The sequence below is a fragment of the Dermacentor andersoni genome, chromosome 5 (genome assembly GCF_023375885.2).
Source record: "Dermacentor andersoni chromosome 5, qqDerAnde1_hic_scaffold, whole genome shotgun sequence".
In the NCBI taxonomy this organism is placed as follows: domain Eukaryota; kingdom Metazoa; phylum Arthropoda; class Arachnida; order Ixodida; family Ixodidae; genus Dermacentor; species Dermacentor andersoni.
Genome location: NC_092818.1, coordinates 68,751,713 through 68,771,740, shown reverse-complemented (window position 1 = coordinate 68,771,740; position 20,028 = coordinate 68,751,713). Strand labels below are relative to the sequence as shown.

The 20,028-nt window shown below is 45.1% G+C and overlaps 1 long non-coding RNA gene across 1 annotated transcript in view; it reads left to right on the top strand.

Moving 5' to 3' along the window:
* The window catches only part of LOC129384993 (uncharacterized), a 30,524-nt gene that overhangs the window by 10,046 nt on the left and 450 nt on the right, over positions 1-20,028 (top strand). The window lies entirely within an intron of this gene.

Here is a 20,028-nt window from a genome sequence, read left to right as displayed (position 1 = left end):
AACGCAGCTAAGCACTAAAGTAAAAACACCCGCAAATTTCCAATATCGCACAAAAATTTTACTTTGTTTCTGAGTGCCGTTAAACATCTAAAGCGAATCAGAGAAGCTACAATACGCTAGCAGAAGACATATAAGCTTAACAATAACTCACCTTTCAATGTTCACCTAGACTAGGTATGAAGGTGGAGCTCCGATCTTTCCGGGCTCCATAGAAGATAACGAAACACAATGAAACCTGAAGAGCATGCATCCAGTGACAATTCCTTGCCCGTCTCACTTTTCGTTTTGATAGCTAAAGAAATGCGGATCCAACGCACATGGTGGAATCTACGTTAATCGAGCCTTTAATAAATAGGTTAGTTCAATGATGTACATGTAACTCCAATGCGTCAAGTTTCTTTGCTTACATCCTATGCTACATGTAAGCTTATGAAATTATGCAATCTTTAGGTTCATGCACTGCATCCTTCGCAATCTACGCTGAAATTCAAACTCTAAAGCAGCCGGATGACCAGTGTGAGAAGTATGCGCAGCGACGTCACAAGAACAAATGCGATGTTTGATATCATCATCATCATCATCAGCCTGGTTATGCCCACTGCAGGGCAAAGGCATCTCCCATACTTCTCCAACTACCCCGGTCATGTACTAATTGTGGCCATGTTGTCCCTGCAAACTTCTTAATCTCATCCGCCCACCTAACTTTCTGCCTCCCTCTACTATGCTTTCCTTCCCTTGGAATCCATTCCGTAACTCTTAATGACCATCGGTTATCTTCCCTCCTCATTACGTGTCCTGCCCATGCCCATTTCTTTTTCTTGATTTCAACTAAGATATCATTAACTCGCGTTTGTTCCCTCACTCAATCTGCTCTTTTCTTATCCCTTAACGTTACACCTATCATTCTTCTTTCCATAGCTCGTTGCGTCGTCCTCAACTTAAGTAGAACCCTTTTCGTAAGCCTCCAGGTTTCCGCCCCGTACGTGAGTACTGGTATGACACAGCTGTTATAAACTTTTCTCTTGAGGGATAATGGCAACCTGCTGTTCATGATCTGAGAATGCCTGCCAAAGGCACCCCAGCCCATTCTTATTCTTCTGATTATTTCAGTCTCATGATCCGGATCCGCAGTCACTACCTGTCCTAAGTAGATGTATTCCCTTACAACATCCAGTGACTCACTACCTATTGTAAACTGCTGTTCCCTTCCGAGACTGTTAAACATTACTTTAGTTTTCTGCAGATTGATTTTTAGACCCACCCTTCGGCTTTGCCTCTCCAGGTCAGTGAGCATGCATTGCAGTTGGTCCCCTGAGTTACTAAGCAAGGCAATATCATCAGCGAATCGCAAGTTACTAAGGTATTCTCCATTAACTCTTATCCCCAATTCTTCCCAATCCAGGTTTGATATACAAAAGAACATACCGTGTTTTGAGGATCATTATCAACCGGAAACTATATTGGAACTATACTTAAATCAATCAATCAATCAATCAATCAATCAATCAATCAATCAATCAATCAATCAATCAATGAACAGTTTTTTAAGTTCTCGTTCAGCAGATGACCTGCGGATGTTTAGGAAATACAGGAATAGGTTAACAAAAAAACTACGCCAGGCACGCGCGGAATACTACGCTAAATTACTTGAAGTTAGAAATGGTCGACACGATTTACTGTGGTCAAGATTAAATTTTCTACTGAGACGTGAACAACGACAAGCTGCCCCAAGTACGCTAAAACTAGATAATAAAGATATATCTGGAGAAATGCTAGCACATGCCTTTAACAACTTTTTTACAACCCTAGCTCATAGCAACCCGCCACGTGATTCCAATAAATACAGTATTTCTTACAATAATGAAACGATATTTCTGAACCCGGTTACAACAGAAGTTATATCAGTAATACAAAACCTTAATAACAGCCGTAGCTATGACATTGACGGGATTCAAGTAAGGCCTGTGAAGCATGTTGTAGGAGTCATTGCACCTGTTATTGCAGATATATTTAACTTATGCTTAGCTGCCAGCACATTTCCTGATAAAATGCAAATAGCCAAAGTAACGGTTCTGTATAAGAAAGGAGACCGCAATGATTTAGGAAATTATAGACCAGTATCTATACTCCCAATCTTCTCAAAAGCTTTTGAGAAAGTTCTATACACTAGGTTGTCGAATTTTATAAGTAAGCATGACCTTCTGTCACCGAATCAATTTGGGTTTTGTAAAAATAAATCTGCCGAATTAGCGCTACTTGAACAAAAGGAATACATCCTAACACAGTTTGAAAGGATAGCCTTCGTTATCGGTGTCTTCGTGGACTTCTCGAAGGCATTCGACTTAGTGAACCACACCATACTGCTAAATAACTTAGAGTGCTATGGTTTTCGGGGACAGGCTCAAACGCTTCTTAAATCATATTTATCCCATAGAAAACAGGCTGTCTGCATAGACAATATGAAATCTGAACTAAAATCTGTTACTTCTGGCGTCCCACAGGGCAGTATATTGGGACCGTTACTATTTAATATGCACCTTAATGATATCTCCAACATTAACTCCACTGCTAAATTTGTTATCTACGCTGACGACACTAGCGTCTTTCTTGCTGGAAATTATTTAGATCTTCTTGTTCGAGAATGCAATGACACTATGAACGAATTACAAAAATGGTGTGAATCCAAGTGCATGCATATAAACGAAAAGAAGACACAAGCTGTCATATTCCGCCCTAAAAATAAGCCAGTTCCCTCGCCCCTCGAGATTAAGCTGAATTCACGACGTATAGATGTGGTTGAGCAATTTAAATGTCTCGGAGTAGTTTTCTCCTCCTGTATGTCTTGGGAAAATCACGTGGACCATATCACAACAAAACTGGCTCAAATAACTGGGATCGTAGGCCGGCTCAGATACGCTCTTCCAAGGCAAGTAAAATTACTCCTCTACAATTCACTTTTTTACTCCTATTTAAACTATTGCCATTTAGTATGGGGCACAGCCACAATTAGCTGTCTTCAGCGCATCTACATCTTGCAGACGAAGTTCCTTCGTCATGTTCACAATGTCCCCTGGGGCTCACCGTGCGCGGATCTCTTTTTGCAAAGTAGTGTGCTGAAGATCCACAACTTGTACAAATACCGCTTAAGTGTTCGGTTTAAACTGAAAACACGGAGAAACGTAAACCACATACGTTACCTTGCTGATTTACGTACCCGAGAAGCGACCTACAAGACAAGACATAGGGAAAATTGGGTAGTGCCAACCCTTCGAATAAATTCCGGTAGAGAACACCTACAATTCACTCTTCCTTCCCTCTTAAATGCTTATGTACATAATAATTTTGATCTTTTCAGTGCGTCAAACAGTGCTTTGCGTACTATGTATGTTACCATGTAGGTTCTGTTCTTCTTTGTGGTGGATATTGTCTAAATATTGTATAATTTTGTTATGTTTTCTTTTGTATTTGTTCATTATGTAAAAGTGTTATTAGACTGCAATTACCTTTGTTTTAAAAGCCTTGCTGTGAAGCCTCTGCCAAGCGAAAGGGGGCTGCGGCTTTGTCAAGCTGTTTCTGACAGCTTTTTCTGCGCCTCCGCTGTCTATATTTGTACAAGGCAGAAATAAAGAATTTGAATTTGAATTTCAATTTGAATTATTCACAACGTCTTGCAGGCTCATTGAAGAGCATCGAGTAACAGGGGTAACAGTTTATACACAACAGAAAAAAAGGTTAGCATCAAATAAAAAGATAACACAGGTTCTAAATAGTCAAGTGGAACATAATTATGCAATGTCATTCAGGTTATCACGAAAAGTTCGGCGGTTCGACATGGATGCGATGTGCGTCCGTAAGATTGCTCCAATGTGGTATAGCGCGAGGCAGTGACGATGAGTTAAATGCCTGCGTTTGACTGTGTATTCGCGTGAAACTGAGAATGTTGCGAAGGCGTCATGACGTGCTCACAGGGCCATGAATCGGCAGAAGGCTATATTACACAGTTTTATTACTGCGTACGTTGCGTACGTTCCGCAAAGAGCGCATCTTCAGAACGCAACACGAACTGTACGTGAACCGTACGTGGCCGCCGCGTACGCACGCATCCGATTCTTGCGTGCGTACTTGGGGAGCCTTGCGTGCTGCTCTCGTTGTTCTCGTTTGCTCGGAAGAGCGCGAGAAAAAGGAGTTTCGCAAAATAGTGGTGTCAAAGGCGACCAGCGGTAGGTTGTACTTTTTTATGGCCTCCGATTTGTCCTTCCTGCGCGAAAAGGACTTGCGGAAATCATTCCAGGATCCTGCACGGTGGGAATTCATAGAAAAATATGAACTTTGTTTTTGAGAAAGTGTTCAGTGTGCGCTGTTTCGGCGTCTAAGAAGGCTCGCCCGCTTACGTACGAAGATATTTCCCAATACTAAAAGCCCTGACGCTACGTATCGTCATGCGCAGTGCTAAAACTGGCTACTCGTATTTATTTATTTGACCGCACCTGTGAACGGACATAAAAGAGCGATCATGCGTCTGATATCTAATAACTGAAGCGAAATGTCATTCTTTCTACGGAATTAATGCCAGAATAATGGTCGTACTTACACGAGATGAATCTGGCTGGTCTATTCTGAACAGCATCCAATGTGCTGATAAGGTACTCCTGATATGGTGACCTTGTGGATGAAGCGAATTCCACTTACGGACGAACATAGGTTAGATACGCCAATTTGAAGGTGTGTTACGCAAGTTTCTACGCAGATAACCGAGCTACTTCGTAGCTTTAGGAGTGGTGGCTGCTACATGCGCAGCCCAGGATTGGTCAGGCGTAACGTGGACGCCAATATAATTTTACGATGTATTTCTAAAGAGGGGCTGACAGAAATTGATCCTCTAACCTTTGTCCGGATGGAGTCTTGGGGCTCGTCAGTGCAATCAGTGCTGCAATTCTGCCGCGCATTCTTTTGGTCTTCCTAAAGTATAGTACACCTGTGCGGGGAAGAACTTGTGCGACCAACATCCTTACACGTCAGAGCATCCAAGCTCAAGCACTCCGGGTCTGTCGTGGACTCCCGAAGTGTGAATCCACAGTAGTTACCGCAGCCATCGCACGTGATCACCCGATCACGACATACATTACTTTTGACGTCCTTAGGACATGTACTGCAGGACACATTACTCGACTGCCAACGGGCTGGTCTGCTCACAACAAGTACATGTGCGCCAACGTCATTGCAAATCACCATGATTCTCTGGCCAGCAGCTATTACGTTTGCTGGAAGACCGCCGTCGCCTTAGTTGTGTACTCACCAACCCAAAAGCAGGCCTCACTATTCCTGCATTCATCGTGGTAGCTAGAATGCTGTTAGTTGCGTTAAAAGAAGCAACATTACAGTTTCCATACTAGAAGCACAGCACCCGACTCTATGCTTATACTGACGGTTCTGTCAAATCTGCTAGTTAGGCAGCAGCGGTTGTCATAGCAGCGAAGTCTTTTGAAATCACGACCAAGACATCCTGTCTGATGAGCTCTACAGGAGCGAAAATTTCTGCTCTTCGAGCGGTACTCAAGTTCATTCTTCAGGAGCCACCTCATCGTTGGACCATTTTTTGTGACTCGAAGGCAGCAGTCCAAATAATACCAAGTTCAATACACCGCGGTCTTAATGAACAATTCGTTTCAGCGATACGACGCTCACACTATCGAAAAACTTAACAAGATCGCGATATACCTTATCAGTGGCTGTCGGCACAGTGTGGTGTCACCAGCAACAATCGCGGTGACCAATACGCAAATTTTGGGCGCGACAATGCCAGATATGTGTCAATTACACTCGTAAGAACAGACGCAGCACCTACGCTTCACTCTATGGCACGCGATAGTACATTGACCTTGTGGAAGTCAACGAGTTCAAAGAACAGTCACCCACAGTATCTGGCTCGTGACGTGAAGAATACCTACCGCCTGTGGTACCAAGTGGCAAGAAATTTCGTTGTAACGGCTGTGACTTCACATTTACAGGGTATATTCGTTTTTAATTAGTTGTGCCGACAGTCCTACCTGTGACACATGCGACTGGGGAAGAAGATATTTGACATCTTCCGTGCACCTGTCCCCGTTATAGCATGGAGAGACTTGTGTTATCTACTACATTAGAGGCACTCGACGGCCGGGTACTGCCACAGTGAAAGATTCCAGGACAGTGGCCTCAACGGACATGCGCACTAAAGTGCAGCCATAGAGCTTGTTCTCTCCCTACGGTCTAGGGCCGGCGAAAGAGATTGTTACACTGACTTGTGGCAGCTTAATTTTGTGCGCCGATTCCCGTTCCCCCACTTGCCTTTCTCTCCTTTAATCTCTTTAATTTCCATTTCCGATTTCTCTGTGTTGCAAGTTAGCGAACGGGACTTTTTCTCGTTGACCTCTCTGTCTTTCCTTTGTTTTCTCTTTCTCTCTCTTTCGTCAAAGGAGGAATGGTGATGACAGGCGCATGCGCAGAAAAGTACGACACGTATCGAGGAGCATTTTGGGACTGTGTGTCTCTTGTGTCACAGTGAGGCATGCGCATTCTGGAGAATTGGCCAAGAACTGGGACACGCCCGGTGACCCATCGCGAAGGGTTAAATCATAGAAAAAAAAGTAAATATAAGAATCCGTGAGATATATTGCAGCGTTCCAGTTGCATATATTCCAGTTGCAGCGGTGGCGTAGAGTTGCAGCGGTGGCGTAGAGGTAGAACACCCGCCTCGCGTGCAAGAGGTCCGTGGTTCGAATCCCGGTGCCGCGCAATTTTCCACCGGATTTAAAAAAAAAAAAAAAAAAGTCCGCGTGTTGATAAAATTGCATAAACAGGCCTGGGGTGTGGCCTGATGCCGGTGACCAGAACCGGTAACACACTCCCTCACCAGAGCAGGATTGGCCACCCTGGTGCAGTACTTGGCCACAACCTCCTATATGAACACAACAATCAAACCCCGGCCCTCAGTCCCCAGCAGCTGCGAAGCAACTGACCACGGCGGCGGTCAGACCTGCGACGCTGCAGAGGGTGCTAAGAATCCCTGGCTCCGGACAGGCCGCCATTGGAATATGAACCTGGCAACGTTTAACGCAAGAACATTATCTAGTGAGGCGAGTCTAGCAGTGCTATTGGAAGAATTAGAGGGCAGCAAATGGGATATAATAGGGCTCAGTGAAGTTAGGAGGCCAAAAGAAGCATATACAGTGTTAAGGAGCGGGCACGTCCTGTGCTACCGGGGCTTAGCGGAGAGACGAGAACTAGGAGTCGGATTCCTGATTAATAAGAATATAGCTGGTAACATACAGGAATTCTATAGCATTAACGAGAGGGTGGCATGTCTTGTTGTGAAACTTAATAAGAGGTACAAAATGAAGGTTGTACAGGTCTACGCCCCTACATCCAGTCATGATGACCAGGAAGTCGAAAGCTTCTACGAAGACGTGGAATCGGCGATGGGTAGAGTGAAAACAAAATACACTATACTGATGGGCGATTTCAATGCCAAGGTAGGCAAGAAGCATGCTGGAGACAAGACAGTGGGGGAATATGGCATAGGCACTAGGAATAGCAGGGGGGAGGTATTAGTAGAGTTTGCAGAACAGAATAATATGAGGATAATGAATACCTTCTTCCGCAAGCGGAATAACCGAAAGTGGACATGGAGGAGCCCGAACGGCGAGACTAGAAATGAAATAGATCTCATACTCTGCGCTAACCCTGGCATCATACAAGATGTGGACGTGCTCGGTAAGGTGCGCTGCAGTGACCACAGGATGGTAAGAACTCGAATTAGCCTAGACCTGAGGAGGGAACGGAGGAAACTGGTACATAAGAAGCCGATCAATGAGTTAGCGCTAAGAGGGAAAATAGAGGAATTCCAGATCAAGCTACAGAACAGGTATTCGGCCTTAAGCCACGAAGAGGATCTTAGTGTTGAAGCAATGAACGACAATCTTGTGGGCATCATTAAGGAGTGTGCAATAGAAGTCGGTGGTAACTCCGTTAGACAGGATACCAGTAAGCTATCGCAGGAGACGAAAGATCTGATCAAGAAACGCCAATGTATGAAAGCCTCTAACCCTACAGCTAGAATAGAACTGGCAGAACTTTCGAAGTTAATCAACAAGCGTAAGACAGCTGACATAAGGAAGTATAACATGGATAGAATTGAACAAGCTCTCAGGAACGGAGGAAGCCTAAAAGCAGTAAAGAAGAAACTAGGAATTGGCAAGAATCAGATGTATGCGCTAAGAGACAAAGCCGGCAATATCATTACTAATATGGATGAGATAGTTCAAGTGGCTGAGGAGTTCTATAGAGATTTATACAGTACGAGTGGCACCCACGATGATAATGGAAGAGAGAATAATCTAGAGGAATTCGATATCCCAGAAGTAACGCCAGAAGAAGTAAAGAAAGCCTTGGGAGCTATGCAAAGGGGGAAGGCAGCTGGGGAGGATCAGGTAACAGCAGATTTGCTGAAGGATGGTGGGCAGATTGTTCTAGAAAAACTGGCCAGCCTCTATACGCAATGCCTCAAGACCTCGAACGTACCGGAATCTTGGAAGAACGCTAACATAATCCTAATCCATAAGAAAGGCGACGCCAAAGACTTGAAAAATTATAGACCGATCAGCTTACTGTCCGTTGCCTACACTGTTGCCTACACTTACTGTCCGGAACACCTTAGACTTCCGTCAACCAAAGGACCAGGCAGGATTCCGTAAAGGCTACTCAACAATAGATCATATTCACACTATCAATCAGGTGATAGAGAAATGTGCGGAATATAACCAACCATTATATATAGCTTTCATTGATTACGAGAAAGCGTTTGATTCAGTCGAAACCTCAGCAGTCATGGAGGCATTGCGGAATCAGGGTGTAGACGAGCCGTATGTAAAAATACTGAAAGATATCTATAGCGGCTCCACAGCCACTGTACTCCTCCATAAAGAAAGCAACAAAATCCCAATAAAGAAAGGCGTCAGGCAGGGAGATACGATCTCTCCAATGCTATTCACAGCGTGTTTACAGGAGGTATTCAGAGACCTGGATTGGGAAGAATTGGGGATAAGAGTAAATGGAGAATACCTTAGTAACTTGCGCTTCGCTGATGATATTGCCTTGCTTAGTAACTCAGGGGACCAACTGCAATGCATGCTCACTGATCTGGAGAGGCAGAGCAGAAGGGTGGGACTAAAAATGAATCTGCAGAAAACTAAAGTAATGTTTAACAGTCTCGGAAGGGAACAGCAGTTTACGATAGGTAGCGAGGCACTGGAAGTGGTAAGAGAATACATCTACTTAGGACAGGTAGTGACTGCTGATCCAGATCATGAGAGTGAAATAATCAGAAGAATAAGAATGGGCTGGGGTGCGTTTGGCAGGCATTCGCAGATCATGAACAGCAGGTTGCCATTATCCCTCAAGAGAAAAGTGTATAACAGCTGTGTCTTACCAGTACTCACGTACGGGGCAGAAACCTGGAGGCTTACGAAAAGGGTTCTACTTAAATTGAGGACGACGCAACGAGCTATGGAAAGAAAAATGATAGGTGTAACGTTAAGGGATAAGAAAAGAGCAGATTGGGTGAGGGAACAAACGCGCGTTAATGACATCTTAGTTGAAATCAAGAAAAAGAAATGGGCATGGGCAGGACATGTAATGAGGAGGGAAGATAACCGATGGTCATTAAGGGTTACGGACTGGATTCCGAGGGAAGGGAAGCGTAGCAGGGGGCGACAGAAAGTTAGGTGGGCAGATGAGATTAGGAAGTTTGGAGGGTCAACATGGCCACAATTAGTACATGACCGGGGTAGTTGGAGAAGTATGGGAGAGGCCTTTGCCCTGCAGTGGGCGTAATCAGGCTGATGATGATGATGATGATGATGAGATATATTGCACCGCGCTATTAACAGGTTGGCGTGCTTTAGAGATATATATGAGTAGACAGTAAAAGTCGAGGTTATATGCAAGAACCAAAGTGGAACATGCCCATTCCGGAGTATTGTCCAAGAATGGCCCCACACCCAGTGGAACATACTGAATGGCTGAATAAGAAAAAAAGTATGTGAAAGAATCCGTGCAATAAAATTCAGTATGCTATTAACATATCGGCGTGCTGTAGATACATCTATGAGCAGACGTTATATGTTTATGTGGGAAAGTGTTGTTACGTAGAATAGAAGTGCGCATGGTCAGCACACTGGGGTTATATAAGCCAGTTTGTTGGTACTTTCATTCAGCGGACATAAAACTTTTGTATCATCGTTATTAGCCTATCTTTATGTCCACTGCAGGAAGAATGCCTTTCCCCGCGATCTCCAATCATTCCAGTTTTGCGCTAGCTGATTCCAACTTGCGGCTGCATATTTCCTAATTTCATCACACCACCCAATTTTCCACCGTCCTCGATAGCGCTTCCCCTCCTTTGGCACCCATTCTGTAACTCTAATGGACCACCGGTTTTCTACCCCACGCATACATGGCCTGTGCAACTCCATTTCTTTCTTTTAATGTCAAATAGAATATCGGCTATACCAGTCTGCTCCATGATTCACACCGCTCTTTGAGCGGTTCTTAACTTATTCTCGAATTTCTTTGTAAACCTCCATGTTTCTACCCCAGATGGCAGCACGTACCGGTAGAATGCAGTGATGGCATGCTTTTCTTTTCAACGACGATGGTGAGCTCCCAGTCAGGATCTGTATCTTTTGTATTTACGGGGTGATCATGTTTAAGTCTTACGGAATCTTTATATATTGGCTGTTGCAGATAGCATAATTCTAGTTCTTTATCAGGATTATTCAAAGAGGCGGACATTACTTGCACGCAATATAAGAATACATAGTCTAATAGTTATTACAAAATTACAAATCAACTTCCCAACTAATTATCTTACGGCACATATTTCTATTTGCCATTGTAGCTGGTGCGTTAACAAGGCGTATCTACTTCGAATGAGGTTCCAAACTGACACCAGTTCCGAAACATGCGCTATCAAACTCGCCCTAAAAATGCAATGTTGCTCTTCCTTTTTTAACAAAACGCTCTTTTATGCCTTGAAGCACGATATTACTTGGAACGCTCATGCATTTCGTTCCACCATGTTGAGAAATATATTGAAACTGGGGTCACCCTGGAAATTTATTTCAAATGCGTGCAAACAAACAAGAACAGCAGACCCTCTGGAGATATCAAGTACGACACCATTTTGAAAAGCCTTTGGGGCAGCGTTTGGGGCTCACGCTAAATCAGTTATAGTCCCTTAGCTGGTTTATTCAAAGAGGCAGCCATTACTTTCACGCAAAATAAAAATACGTAGTCTACTAATTAATAAAATTTGGCAACTCAACTTCCCCAACTAATTATATTACGGCACATATTGATATTTACCAATTGTAGCTGGTGCGTTAACAAGGTGTATCCACTTCGAATGAGTGTCCAAACTGACACCAGTTCCGAAACATGCGCGATAAAACTCACCCTAAAAATGTACTGTTGTTCTACTTCCTTCTTTAACAAAATGCTCTTTTATGCCTTGAAGCACGAGAATACTTGGAACGCTCATGTATTTCGTTCCACATTTTGAGAAATATATTTAAACTGGTGTCGTCCTCGAAATTTATTTCAAGTCACCATACCTTGCAAACTCACTAGCTACAGTTTGGAAATTAGAATGTGTGGTGTAAAGTAATTATTGAAGATGGTGAACCAACATTTATTTGGCCCGAAATAAATCGGTGGTGCACGGAGGCACCAGACGGGGTGGTTTCTTTAGTTACGGGACCCATATTTTCCCAGCAGCTCCTGGCCCCTGTCCGTCAGTGCGAGCTGAATCCGTAGGGCGGTGTTGGATAACAAGGTCTCCCGTCGCTCAAGGGGTGGGGGATTGGTGGGAGGGGGAGGAGGGGGTCTTGAGTTCTGTGCACTCTTCCAAGACGTGCGGCAGGGTGCCCTTTTTTCTTTTGCAAAAAGAACACAGCATATCATCTTCTGCAGGGTATATGCGGTTCATCAGTACGGAAAGCGCAAGCGATCCCGCCTGCGCTCGACGCAGGATCGTCTGTAGTTGCCTGGTGAGTTTGGCGTGTGGTTCTGGCAGGCTGCACCGTTCCTCTTGGTACATCCGGGTAATGTCCCGAAAGCTGGCAACCGGGTGCGGTAGCTCTTCTGGCTCGTGCTCGGTCCGGATTGACATTTCCTGGGCATGGTAGTCAGCGATGGTTTTGCCTGCTACCTGCGAGTGAGCTGGGGCCGCGAGTGAGCTGGGATAGAGTGGCTCGGGCCGCGGAGGAGATTGCCCCTCTGCGGAAGCTTCCGTAGGCTGTCTTTGAGTCGGTGACCACGGTGTCCACGCTCGGCTGTGCGAGTGCGAGGGCCGCGGTGGCTTCTTCGGCAACTGCCGGTTCTATTGTTTTCAGGGACGCGCCGACGAGCAGCCTGTCGTTTGACGTAATCAACACCGCTGTACGGTCACTCTGTTTTGAGAGCGAGGCGTCCGCGTAGAGGACCCTGGGGTTCTCTTCCAGCTTCCGCGCTATGGCTTTGGCTCACGCGGTGGGCCTCTCGTCGTCCTTGCCCGGCGTCATGTTCCAGGGAAGGGCTTTGGTCTGAATGATCGTCTTGCAGCCTTCCAGAAAGGCCGCCTTGATAGGTAGTGGCTCGATCTGCCGTCCTATCTTGCGTAGGACGGCTCGTCCTTGTTCCGTGTGACTGAGCTGGATTCTCTTATTAGGGAGGTGGGCTTCGACGAGCTCCTCCACCCTGTTCTGGGCGCCCATGTCTAGCAGTATTTGTTTTGACGAGTATATGGGCATGCCCAGTGCTTGCTTTGTTGCCTTACGAAGCATCGTGTTTAGGGTGTCCCTATTTGCCTTCGTCAGTTGGAGGAGATAGGGGGCGGAGTAGGTAACCCACGACACGACGAATGCGCGTACCAGGCACATGGCATCGTCCTCTTTAAGGCCTCGGTTTCTGTTAGAAACCCTCCGAATCATACCAAGTATCTGTTCGGTTGTAGTCTTGATCTTCGTGACGGCGGCGTGCGCCTTCCCGTCGCTCTGAAGTAGTAGGCCGAGAATCATAATCTGCTGTGTTGGCTTGATGGTCGATCCGTCGATGGTGATGATCACATTCGGCAGCAGCTCCTGCTTGGATTTTCCCGTCTGGAATATGAGCAGCTGTACCGCTCATGTTACTTAGTAGTTTCTAATAGTCATATCATGAGAAGCCAACAAACACTGACGCCAAGGACGACATAGGGGAAATTATTTGTGCTTAATAAATGAAATAAAGAAACGATAAATTAATGGAAAATAAAGTGGATGAAGAAACAACTTGCCGCAGGTGGGAACCTGTTTGTTTTTTCATCCACTTTAATTTCCATTAATTTATGGTTTCCTTATTTCATTCAATAAGCACAAGTAATTTCCCCTATGTTGTCCTTGGTGTTAGTGTTTGTTGGTTTCTCATGATATGACTAATAAAAATCGGGCCCCTCGGTTAACCCCCTTTCTTCTCGTTTAGTAGTTTCTAAGTTATAGCATCCCTACCGGGTGCACTTCTCTTGTTACTTCCATCTATCGCTGTCCACAGTTCCGTCATGGTAAACGGCCGGTCCAGCTCTTCGTTGTCGGGTATTTCGTACTTCTCGGGCACCGGGTACTGGCCCTTCTCTCTCTTTAGGTGCTTCGCCTTCAGGACTTCCAGGAGCCTGCGGCCGTCTCCCTTGTACGTGTTCAATACTTTGCTGAGGTTGCGATTGGTCGCAGTTTTCCTACTCAGCGGGTCGATCAGATGCCTCAAGAGACACCACGTCTTCCACGTCGAGAGCTTGCCCTGCAGGCCGTCGCAAGTCTTCGGCCAATTTTCGCTACATAGTTTGGCCGCGTGCTCGGCGATCTGTTTGTTCAAGACTGCTATGCACTTGGCCAGCTTTCTGTTGTGTCTCTGACGTTTCCACCGCCGCCTTAACGAATGCCGGGCCGCCCACATGTGAGTCAGTCTGGCCAGACTGACTTACATGTGGGCGCAGACAACGCAGACAACGCTCCCTCGCCCATTCAATGTAGGTCTGTTGTGTTTCAGCTTGTCCCGATTCTTCCTCGGACGCCTCTTGTTCTCGGGTGAACTTTCTCATCTTGTCCCAATCCGTAATCCGCGCCGTCCCCAGCACAGCCCGATATCGGGAGCCTCGGATCGTGATGCCGATCACGCTGTGGTCATACCCCAGGTCCACTTCGCTTCTCCATGGGACGTCTAGCGTGCCCGATAACCACGTCAGGTCTGGCGTGGTGTCCCTCGCGGCACTGTTGCCTCTTCTGGTGGTTACGCCCGGCTCGTTCAGGAGGGCCATCTCGTGATCCTCAAGTACTTTGGCCAATGCTTTTTCTCTCTTGGACTGGAACTTATAGCCCCACGTTGTGTGAGGGGCGTTAAAGTCGCCGAGGATCAGGAGCGGCCTGGTCCCCGCCAACCCTTTCGCCTGGCTCACGATGCGGTCAAATTCGTACTGCAGTTGTGACGGCCGGCGGAACGCGCTCATTACAAACAAATTGCCCGAGCTGCCAATTTCTCTCGCATGAATTTCGAACAGCGTGTGCTCGCACCCGCCCTGCGCCGTGACATGTTGGGTTGCCGCCACTTTGCTACGGACGAGCAGCGCCGTTCCGTTCTCCGTGGGGTCCGTGTAAGTCTTGGTTTCCCGTTTGTTTCCTGCAGCGCAATTACATCGGGCTTGTTTTCTTGCCCGTCAATGTGTAACATTGTTGCTTTGTAACATTGTAACATGTTGTAACATTGTTCTTTGTTGTGAATCCCGCGGCAGTTCCATTGGTAAATTACGGTGGTATCCACCCCGGTCTTCTTCTTGTGCTTCTTACTTGGCTTTTGCATCATCCTTTCCGAACGTCGCGAGACGATCGCGCCTTTTCGCGGTCGCACCTTTGATTTTGTCGGCCTGCTTCTTTTTCAGGGGTGCGAAGCGGTTCCTCACTGATGTTGAGGCTTCTTTTGGCGCTAGGCGCTTGTGCTTCACCGATGGTGTGTGAGACTGACTCTCGACAGCTACGAGTCGGGCGTCGATTTTGCTTAGCTTTTCGTTAATTTGGGAAATTGCGGCCAAAATGGCCGTCAGCTCTCCTTCTCTCGGGATCTGTGTAGTTGCCGTGGTCGCGGTCTCAGCGGTCGCCGCTTCCTCTCCGCTCACGGGGCTCTCTTCGGCGTCCATCGCCTCTTGATTATTTGATGCACGTTTATTTATATTTTATTTATTGCACCCTCAGGGCCGAGGCATTACAGAGAAGAGTGGCAAAAAAAAAACATTTCTGTGAAAAGATACACTTATACATGGACAAATACAAATACACTACTCTAATTAAAAAATCAAATCAATACAAATCACCAAACTACAACACAATGCAAAATGACATGGTACAGGCAAGCACAAGCAAACAAGAAGAAACAACGCAAAATAACATGAGGTAAAGAACTAATTAGTTACTGTTAGTAAAAGCTTTCTTGAAACGTTGATGGTCTGTAATTTTTGCAGTAGTGGTAGGAAGATGGTTCCACTCCTCACAAGTCCTGGGACAAAATCAATACTGAAAAGTAGAAGTCCTACAAAAAGGAACGGCTACTTTATGTGGGTGGTCACTGCGTGATGATACATACTGGGGAGGAAAGATGAAATCATCGTGCTGTGAACTATGGTGAAATATGCGGTGAAAAAGACACAAGTGATGAATATTACGGCGATATGCTAGTGATGGTAGTTCAAGGCTCAATTTCATATTAGTCACACTCGCGGTTCGAGCATAATTAGACATAATAAAACGTGCAGAGTTATTTTGAACCATTTCGAGGGAGTAGATTAGATTGTCATGGAAAGGGTCCCAAACAGAGGCGGCGTATTCGACCTTCGAACGAATTAGTCTTTTATAAAGTAAATGTTTAAGAGCCTGAGGAGGGCGGGAGAAATTCCGGCGAAAATATGCAAGTGTTTTGTTGGCGCTGGCGATTATGGATTCAATGTGATAATTCCAGGTTAGTTTTGAGGATATAGTGACGCCAAGATATGACGATACTAGTTCCAAAGGAAAATTATCAAGATGATATGAAACATTTGCATTAGTAGATATAGTTATAGGCATGACTTTGCTTTTTTTAGTGTTCAATTCCATGCACCAAGTCTTACACCAAGCGGACACAGCATCAACATCAGACTGTAGAATAGTAGTATCGTTAGGACTAGTTATTTCTCAAAATGTTGCACAGTCATCTGCAAACAGGTTGATATGGGAAGAGACGCAGGATGGTAAGTCGTTAATTAAGATTAGAAAGAGGAGAGATCCAAACACCGATCCTTGTGGTACCCCTAAGGAAACACGACTCGGAGGAGAGTCAGTGTTATTAACAGAGACAAACTGGGAACGATTTAGTAAAACACATTCAAGCAATACAAGTAGTTTGGAATCCGAATATAGTAATTGCACCTTATATAAAAGGAGATTATGGCATACTTTAACGAAGGCTTTTGAAAAATCTGAAAATATACAGTTAGCTAAAGAAGAACGATCGAGGATAGCATGAAGACGGTGAGTTGAGTTTCACACGAGAATGTCTTGCGGAAATCATGTTGTGAAGGCGAAAAAAATGAATTTAATTCAAGAAAAGAAACAAGATTTGAAAATACAATGTGCCCAAAAATTTTACATGGAATGCTAGTTAGAGAAATGGGGCGATAATTTAGAGTAGAGTGTTTATTACCAGAGTTATGAAGCGGAACCACCCTGCCGATAGTTCAGTAAGTGGGGAGGGAACTGTTCTCTAGAGACTGTTGAAAAATCTTTGTTAATATAATTGATGAGTAACTAACTGTATTTTTAAGAAACCTAGGAATAATATAATCGTACCCAGGTGAGAAATATGCTTTTAAATTTTTTATAGCGTTGACCACGCCATTGTAGTCAATTATAATGGGAGACATTACTGTAAATCCTAAAGGTTTAACATGAGGAAGCATTCTTTGAGTTGTAGAGAAATCGCGGACAAAGACTTCATTTAACACACGGGCACACTGCGCATCAGGTATAGTATTTCGTGCAGAATCAACAAGACTGATTGCGCTATCACTTTTAGGATGAAACACGCGCCAGAACTTTTTCTGATCGGATGTGAGCACTGAAGGTGACGTGTCATTTAGAAAAGTATCTTTAGCATTCTTTATGGCTTATGTACACGGCAGAATCTTGTTCATAAGCTGCCCAGCGGCCGTTATCTGTGGAGTGTACTGCTAAGCGGAATGTGCGTTTTTTCTTATTCGACAAACGTTTTATGTGGCGGTTGTACCATGGTGCACCAGCATTTGCAATTATCGTACGAGTAGGTATGTATTGATTTGTTAATTCTTGAACCTTAAATAAAAATAAATCCCAGTTTGATTGTACCGTTCGCTCTTCAATACCACCGAGAGAACCGTGAAGAAAAGTGCAAAGTTCCTGGTTGATTAGTTCGAAATTAGCATTTTTATAATCGTTTATAAATTTCTTTCTGTTCTTGCATTTTGGAAGTGAAATGTTAATGCGAAATGATAGAATGGAGTGGTCATTTATACCGAACAGGTGCGTGACGTTAGAACCGTATTCACGGTGTGTTGCTAGTACGAGATCAAGAATGTTTGCTGTTGATTCAGAGATTCTAGTTGGTCTCGTTATCATTTGTGTTAAAGGAAATACAGCGCACATATCCGAAAAATCTGTTGCGAGCGAAGAAGGCGGATTGAGCGCAGGTGGCTCACAGTGCCACGATACGTTAGGGGTGTTAAAATCCCCCATTAAGAATAGTGGTGACCTCGGGAATTGACACACCACAGAATTAATCACGTCATGTAGTTCGTTAACGAAAATGGAATTGTGAGAAGGGGGGCGGTAACAGACACCAATAATTATTTTTTGCTTTGGAAATTCAGCGACAACCCAGACGGTTTCCAACTCACTTGGAATGTGGATGCGGTAAGATGGGAGTTCTTTCGAGATGGTGAGCAATACACCACCTTCTGTCCGCGACCCTCGATCAAAGCGATATACAGAAAATTGATTAACTGACGAAAATGTTCATTCTCCAATACCTCTGGCCGAAGCCAGGTTTCTGTTAATACGAGAATGCGTGCATTGCAAGTATCAATAGCAGAGTTTAAAAGGTTACGCTTAATAGATAGGCTTCGAACATTAGTAAAAAGTACAGATGTGTGTAACTGATCTTGCCCACAGCCCCTCGCGCACCTCTAGCTTGGCGTACCTTTAGTTGCGTTTGCATTTGTACGGCGGTTATCAGATGAAGCAAATTGCTTACGTTCAGCGACGCTGTCTGTTTCTGCAGTGTACACGTAATGCTTTTTATTCGTGACAAGAGTTTTGTACCTAAGCGGATGGGGCTGCGTTTCCGATTGACTTTTGGCAAAATCAGCAAGTTTCGAGCGTATACGACGCGTTGCGGGTGAAAAATCTTCCCTCATTGAGATGGTATTTTCTTTTAGCTTTTTACGTGCACTCAAAACATTTTGTTTAACTTTATAGTTTGAAACCTTCACAACAATGGGGCGGCACTTGTTGGCGGCGAAAGGTCCGATACGATGCGCACGATCGATAGCATTATCGGGCAAATTATCCGCAACACAAAGAAGGGCAGATTTGGCACGTGGCTCATACTGCTCCCACGATCCCAGAGAGTCAGGTATACCTCGGAAAATTAAGTTGTCGCGACGCGACTTATCTTCTAAATCGTCTAGACGAGCTTCCACAGAGTCATGCCTGGCGGTAGCGCCTTCCAGTGTATGGCGCACTCTGTTAAGTTCTTCCGACATATTGTCGAACGATTTAGTTTTTTCTTCGAGTTTATCCAATCTCTCGTGAATGTCGCCAATCGTCGTTTCGATACATTTCTGACTGCTTTTTATGGCTTTTATGTCAGCGGACAGTTCGACCTGACTTTTTGCTGATTGCACAGAACGAGTATGCAGATCTTTCAGTAAATGAAAAATAACCCGCATTTGTTCTGCGCGATCATCGGGCAAGTCTTCTAAGGAAAGAAATGATGCCGAACGACTGTCAGGCCCGGGATTTGTTTCCATATCACCGGAGCACAGTAGTAGAAACATTAACGAAAAACAATCAAACACAACTTCATTAAACACTTGTGGGCAAGAGAGCGACAGCAAGTACGGGTTGTCGCTTTCTTTAGCATATAAATAATACCGTTTACACACCTGCGAAGCCTCTCCAGCCTCTCCCGCCGCCCGCCCTAGGCGGGGCAAGGGGGGGGGGGGGGGGTCCCGCCACGGCACCCTGCGCAAGCCTGCGGCGTTGTTTGCCGCCGTGCTGTTTGTGCCTATTCCTTCGCCCAGTGGAATACTGATTGGACGCGAGAGTACAGCGACACTGGACTTTTTCAATGGATCAAAAACGTTACTCGCATTCCCCCTTTCTTCCCGCCGAAAAGACCCATCATCGTTCATCTCATCACCGCTCATGGCCACTTCCCTTTTTACTATTTCCGCTTTCATCTCTCATCTACCTGTAATTGCGCATGTGGCACTCCTTGCTCGGACTTGCTACATTATTTCAATGACTGCCCTCTCACTTCTCATATTGCTCATCTCCTGAAAGATAATCACCAGACTACCATGACACCTGACCTTTATAACTCTCTTCTTACCAACCAACGAAGCCGGGCACTCCTTATTCGTCTTTATCGCGTCGTCTCTTCGTTCACTTTTCCTGACCCCTCCTAACATGATCTTTCCTTCAGCCATCCATATTTCTTCATTGGTGTTTTCCTTCTCTATGCTTTTCTCTTTCCCTCTCCTCTTCCTCCTACCTTGCTCTTCGCCTTTCGCTCTATAGTGTCCTTAGTTATGCCAACTAAGGTGGAGCTCGTCTCCGGGGACACTATAGGCGGAATGCCTGACCTCCCGACTCAGTCCCTTTTGTTTTACCTCCCCTTCCTATCTGTCTCCTCTGC